We start from the raw sequence: 7,192 nt of genomic DNA, 5'->3' as shown, positions 1-7,192 counted from the left end.
TCTGCGAGCGCACGCCGGGGTCTCTAACACCAAGACCCGGTGTGCGACCTCGCACCACCCTGCGTGGCTTTAATGGCCGCGGGACAATCGCCATCGCCAGCCGGGGGCTTTGACTTTAATTCTGACATCGGGGGGGGGGGGGGGGGAGAGTGCAGTGGAGAGATAAGTTTTTTTGGCCTTCCATCACAGCTATGTGATGGATGTTTATGTAAAATGTAAATTATGTTGTGTCTGGGGTCTATTTGTGTGTAATGTATGGCTGCAGAAACGGCATTTCATTTGGACCTCCAGGGGTCCAAATGACAATTAAATAGACTATAGACTATTGACTATTATGCAGTTGTACAGGGCCCTGGTGAGAGCACACCTGGAGTATTGTGTGCAGTTTTGGTCTCCAAAAGTTCACCAGGTTCATTCCCGGGATGGCCGGACTGTCATATGCTGAGAAAATGGAGCGGCTGGGCTTGTATACTCTGGGGTTTAGAAGGATGAAACATTTTGAAACATATAGGATTATTAAGGGTTTGGACACGCTAGAGGCAGGAAACATGTTCCTGATGTTGGGGGAGCCCAGAACCAGGGGCCACAGATTAAGAATAAGGGGCAAGACATTTAGAACGGAGATGAGGAAACACATTTCAACACAGTGAGTTGTAAGTCTGTGGAATTCTCTGCCTCAGAGGTGGAGGCAGGTTCTCTGAATACTTTCTAGCGAGAAGGCAGGAACAGGGTACTGATTGATGATGATCAGCCATGATCATATTGAATATTGGTGCTGGTTTGAAGGGCCGAATGGCCTACTCCTGCACCTATTGGCTCTTGTCTAATGTCTATTGTATCAGGACTAGGCGTTCATTTCACCCTACACTTGCGCTCGGTCCTCCAAGACCTGCTGGATCTCCCGGTTGCCAACCATTTTAACTCCCTTTCCTACTCCCACACTGATCTTTCTGTCCTGGGCCTCCTCCATTGCCAGAGTGAGGTGACACGCAAACTGGAGGAACAGCACCTCATAGCTTACAGCCCAATGACATGAACATTGGATTCTCCAAATTAAGGAAACTCCCCCCCACCCCCTAATCAAGTCCTGGAGTCTGTCCCGACCCCATCTCTTTTTTCCAGCTTTCTCCCCGACTACACCAGTCCAAAGAAGGGTCCAGACCCGACACGTCACCTGTCCATTCCCCTCCAAAGTGCTGGTAGAACTCAGCAGGTCAGCTATCCGTGGTGGGAAACGGATGGAGAAGTGTTCCTATTACAAGCTCTCCTTGGCCCTGTCGAGAAGCCAGTGTCCATTCTTGGGATGGGATACAAGGTCCGATCTGACCAGTCATCGACAGCCCCTCCCCCGAAGGGGGTTCCCTCGTGGGCCATCTCTTTGTCATTCCTCTGTCTTCTCACTGGATGACAAGCAGAACCATCTTGGCTTAACAGTAGATGTAACTTCTTCCTTTTGACCTCTCGTTTCTGCAGGTATTTACAGCGGAATCAAAACTACTTCCATTAGGTCCTGATCTTCCTTTTGTTTTAGTAAAGGTAGAACCTTTGACAGTTGCGATTGGTTTAGGATCTTGAATACTCCCATGGCGTAAATTTGACATGAACCGTACTTTTCTTTAGGGCAGGTTTAGAGTGACCATTTTCATATTGCTGACAACATTCATTTCTTGCATGTGGTCTAAGAGGGTAGTCATTTCTTTCAAACTTCTGATAAATATCGCAAACTCCCGCAATGCTTTTGCATCTTCTGGCTGGATAGCTGTCCAAGCATACGTAGGCCTTCTTCATGAGGATGTCTTTGGATCATGGAAATTTAAAGGGACTTTTATGTAGTGTGTTGGCAGTGAGCGGCGACTGCAGAGGGTTCAACAGCCCCGACCACGGGTGAACAAAAGGGGAATGTAGATGGCTTATGCATGCAACTTATAATGTAGCTACCTCATTAACCACGCCCCATCATATCAGTATAACTATGATATCCTCCCCGTGTTTCCTCCCACTTGGTCCCAGTATGCCTGAAGGCTGGATGCAGTCAGTGCTGGGACGTGCGTGCCATGTGCTTTAATAAACGCTTTAGTAAAGGTTACAGTGTGTCAGACTAAGCACCTTTACATGGTGTCAGCTAGTTAAACGCGCGCCTCCCGTTTACCCGTTTTCTTTTCATTTGCCCCCTGTGTGCCCAGTGTTCGATTTCCCTTGAAATGGCATCCTCATGCCGAAAACCATCTCCCCTTGTCTTTGACGCTGACATTGCGGAGCGATGGGCCACTTTTGTGATGGATTACACTCACTTCGTTAACATTGTGCACCGGAATGACCCAGCTGCGGTCAGAGCCTCCCTCCTGCTTAACCTGGCCGGTCCCAACGCCATGAAGAGAGCTCAGGCTTTCGTCTACGATCCAGCGGTCCTGGATGACAACGACCAGGTCGTCGAGCCAGCTGAATCTGCCGATGACCCGGTATGTCTTTTGCAAACGTTTGCAGAGATTTGCAACCTGCCCTCCAACTGCATATTGGAGCGGGCTCGGTTTTTCTCACAGAAGCAGCAGCCGGATGAACCTGTCGAGTGCTTCATCGCTGACCTGCGTTACCTTGCTCAGCGGTGCCGTTTTGAGACCATGCGTGACTAGCTCACCAGGGACATTCTCGTCACTGGCATGCTCGACCAGAAACTACGTGCTGATTTGCTACAACGGCCTGATCTAACCCTGACTCAGGCGATGCATGCGTGCCGCATCGCTGAGATGGTTACCCCTCTGCATGGGCTGAGAGGATCTGATAGCCGAGCCATGCATCTGACTGGTGTTGCAGGGCCACGTCGTATGCAGGACAAATTTCGCCCTCCAACGTGGCCCGTTCGTACATCTCGGGACCCGCGGCCTCAGAAGTGTCCCAATTGTAATTATGTCCACCCCATGCAATCCCAGTGCCCAGCCCTTGGAAAATCTTGCAATTTCTGCAGGAAAGTGAACCATTTTGCAGCTGCCTGCAGGTCCCGTGGGAATGTTCCATCAGCTCCTAGGCGAATCTTAAACAACCTTCAGCAAGTTGATAGTGAGATGGATTCTCAGTCCTCTGTTGACACTGCCCCCGACTGAGCTCAGCTATTCCAGAGATGCAAGTGTTTACACTCTCCTTCACAGCCGATCTCGCCTCCCCGATCCATCTGTGCTCATTACTGTGAACAACGTCCTTCTCTGCGAAGCTGGATAATGGTGCAAAAGTGAACGTAATGTCAACATCGCTGTTCCGCCAGATAAAAAATAATGAGCTGTTGACTGCAGATCGCTCTGTTTTGCGTGCCTATGGGGGAGAGGAACTAACACCTGTGGGGAGGGCAACCTTCCATTGTGTGCTACAGAAATCGTTCCGTGACCTGTCGTTCTTTATTCTGGATTGCGACTGTGTAACTTTACTGAACAACCAGGCCTGCCAGGATCTCGGTCTGGTATCTTTCGACCGTACGGTCCACGAGGTGCAAGCAGTGATGGATCCACTATCTGAGTATCCGGGCCTGTTCGACGACAAGTTGGGAAAGCTGCCGCTTGTGTATAAAATCGCAACCGACCCCTCCGTGGTGCCTGTGATCCGCCCACCACACAGAGTGTCGTTCGCCATGAAGGGTAAGGTGGAGGCTAGGCTGAAGGATATGGTTGACATGGGAGTGCTGGAGTCTGTCAGCGATCCCACCGAATGGGTCTCCACCATGGTCGCCACGATGAAAAAAGGAAAAAACGAGATACGGGTATGCATCAACCCCAAGGACTTGAATTTGGCGATCAAGCGGCCCCACTACCCTATGAGGACCGTTGAAGATGTTGCCGCCCAGGTCGGACAAGCCATGGTTGTTTTCCGTCCTCGATGCCAGGAGTTCATTTTGGCAAATACCCCTGGACAAACGCTCCTCGGACTTGACCACATTCGGTACACCCTTCGGCAGGTTTAAATTCTTGTGGATGCCGTTCGGCATCAACTCCGCTAGTGAGGTATTCCAGCGTTCTATGGAACAATTGTTTGCAGGTCTGCCCTGTGCGATTATTGTGGACGACATTCTGGTCTACGGAAGGGATGTGGCTGAGCATGACCGCCACCTCCGAAGAATTCTGGACCGTGCATGGCAGATCAATCTCAAGCTGAACCCGTCAAAATGCAGGTTCCGGGTGCCTGAGGTCCCGTATGTTGGCCACATTTTCACGGCCAACGGGTTGAAGCCTGACCCGCAAAAGACTAACGCCACCTCCGAGCTGCCTGCCCCGACAGATGTTGCCAGTCTACAGCGCTTCCTGGGTATGGTCAATTACCTGGGCAAGTTTATCCCTGACCTCAGCGAGTTGAGCGCACCCCTGAGACAACTTACTGAAAAGGACATTGCTTGGTCCTGGTTTCCACACCACCAGCAGGCTTTCGACCTACTGAAGAAGAAGCTGATCAGCACACCCACTCTGAAGTTCTTTGATTTACATCGTCCAGTTGTGGTTACGTGCGACGCTTCTCGTTTTGGACTGGGTGCTGCTTGCCTGCAGCCCCATGATGATGGTTCTTTGCAGCCCGTCTCCTATGCCTCTAGGACCATGACGGACACTGAGCAGCGCTACGCGCAGGTAGAGAAGGAGCTGCTGGCAGTTGTGTTCGCTTGTTCCAAGTTTAAGGACTTCCTCTTTGGCACCAGGTTCACTTAGAGACGGATCATCAACCCCTGGTGACGATCCTTAACAAGCCTATACACATCGCTCCAGCCAGGCTTCAGCGGATGATGCTGCAGCTACAGCGGTTTGACTTTAAAATCGTCTATAAGAGGGGCACCGAGATGCATGTGGCTGACGCGCTGTCCCGGGCCCCCCGGCCCTCATGTGACCAGCACCCCTTCGAGCAGGATGACCTACAGGTACTGAACGTGAACTTCGTCCCTTCTAAACAGCTTCAGTGCCTGGTTGAGCACACCGCCAACGACCCCGACCTGCAACAGCTTGCCGCTGTCATCAAGCGTGGATGGCCTGTCAAACGGAATTTTTTACCTGCTGGCGTTCACCCTTTCTTTCTGGTTCGTGATGAGCTGGTGCTCATCGACGGTATTATCATCAAGGGCCACAAGGTGGTCGTCCCTGCCTCACTATACGACCTGTACTTCAATGCTGCCCACATGGGGCATCCTGGGGCCGACGCCACTATCTCGCATGCCCAGGAACAATACTATTGGCCGGGCATGGCGAAGTACATCAAGGCCAGGGTGGCCTCCTGCCCAGATTGCAACTCTCTTGCCCCGCATCAGCAGCGACAGCCGCTGCTACAACAGCCTGCCCCTGACATGCCCTGGTCATCGCTGGCTGCCGATATATTCGAATGGCGTGGAAAGCAGTACCTTGTGTTGGTCGACTCCTATTCGAATTGGTTCGAGGTGGACCTTCTCCCTTCCATCAACTCGGTGATGGTCAGCAGCAAGTAACGACAACACTTTGCCACGTTTGGTTCCCCGGTTCGGTTGCAGACCGACAACGGCCGTCAGTTTACTAGTGCCAAATTTAAAGCTTTCGCTGCGAAGTGGAACTTCAATCATTACATCAGCAATCTCTCCCTGCACTGGAGACCCGACCTTTTCTTGTCGGGTCTCAGTTGTCGTTGGGGCTGCAATGAGGAGCGGCCTCCAACAGAAGAAGCCGGAGACTCTGGTGCCGACTCACTGCATCGTCGCGGAGCTGGCCGAGTCCAGAGCGGGTGGAGCGGTGGTGGAGCGCTGCTGCTGCTGCTGCTGCTGCTGATGCTGATGCGGTAGGCTGCAACTGCGGGTCTGCGGACGGCGGTACCGGGAGCCCGTGGGTCCCTGGAGGGAGACCGCTTTTCAGGGCTCCTGCAACGGCGACTTCTCCCGCCCGAGTTGCGGGGTCGAAGAGCTCCTGGAGCGGGGCCTACATCACTGCCCCGCGCGGCTTGGAATGGCCGCGGGACTCTGCGAGCGCACGCCGGGGGCTCTAACACCAAGACCCGGTGTGCGACCTTGCACCACCCGGCATGGCTTTAATGGCCGCGGGACAATCGCCATTGCCAGCCGGGGGCTTTGACTTTGACTTTGACATCGGGGGGGGGGGGGGGGAGAGTGCAGTGGAGAGATAAGTTTTTTTTGGCCTTCCATCACAGCAATGTGATGGATGTTTATGTAAAATGTAAATTATGTTGTGTCTGGGGTCTATTTGTTTGTAATGTATGGCTGCAGAAACGACATTTCGTTTGGACCTCCAGAGGTCCAAATGACAATTAAATTGACTATTAACTATTGACTATTGAGTACCCGCAGAGCAATGGACTGGCTGAACGTGCTGTGCACAGTGCAAAGCACTTGCTTGAACAATCCCATCTCGCAAATGGTGATTTCTACCAGGGTCTGTTGAACCTTCGGAATATCTCCAGGGACAGTACTATGCGATCCCCTGCCCAACGGCTCATGTCCCGCGTTATTCGCCCTCCGATGCCGATCGCCCAGCAGTCTCTGGTGCCCAGGGTCCTACAGCCTGCTGCTGTCCAGCAACGGATTGCTCAGAAGCACGAAATCCAGCGCCGCTCGCACGACAAGTCCTGCCGCCTTCTATCCCCACTGCTGCCTGGCCAGGTCGTCCGCTTGCAGACGTCTACCGGCTTTTCCTGACTAGCTACCGTGGTTGGGGTCGACGGCTCGCCTCGGTCCTACTCGGTGCACTTCGACATCTCCGATGACCTTACCAACTGCATCACAGTATGGTATGGCAACTGCTCTGTCTCCGACCGGAAGGCATTGCAGAGGGTGGTGAAAATTGCCCAACGCATCACCGGTCCCACGCGCCCCTCCATTGAGTCTGTCCAAAGCCAGTGCTGTATGCGGAGGGCGCTCAGCATCGCCAAGGACTGCTCTCACCCCAACCATGGACTGTTTACCCTCCTACCATCCGGGAGGCGCTACAGGTCTCTTCGTTGCCGAACCAGCAGGTCGAGGAACAGCTTCTTTCCGGCGGCTGTCACTCTACTCAACAACGTACCTCGGTGACTGCCAATCACCACCCCCCCCCGGACACTTATTATTTTTTATTCAAATCGTTTGCTATGTCGCTCTTCAAGGGAGATGCTAAATGCATTTCGTTGTCTCTGTACTGTACACTGACAATGACAATTAAAATTGAATCTGAATCTGAATCTGAGGGGACTATCTACCGGCGTAGCCGCCAGC

The sequence above is a fragment of the Leucoraja erinacea genome, unplaced genomic scaffold, assembly GCF_028641065.1.
Source record: "Leucoraja erinacea ecotype New England unplaced genomic scaffold, Leri_hhj_1 Leri_1144S, whole genome shotgun sequence".
Taxonomy (NCBI): domain Eukaryota; kingdom Metazoa; phylum Chordata; class Chondrichthyes; order Rajiformes; family Rajidae; genus Leucoraja; species Leucoraja erinaceus.
This window is presented reverse-complemented; position numbering follows the sequence as displayed.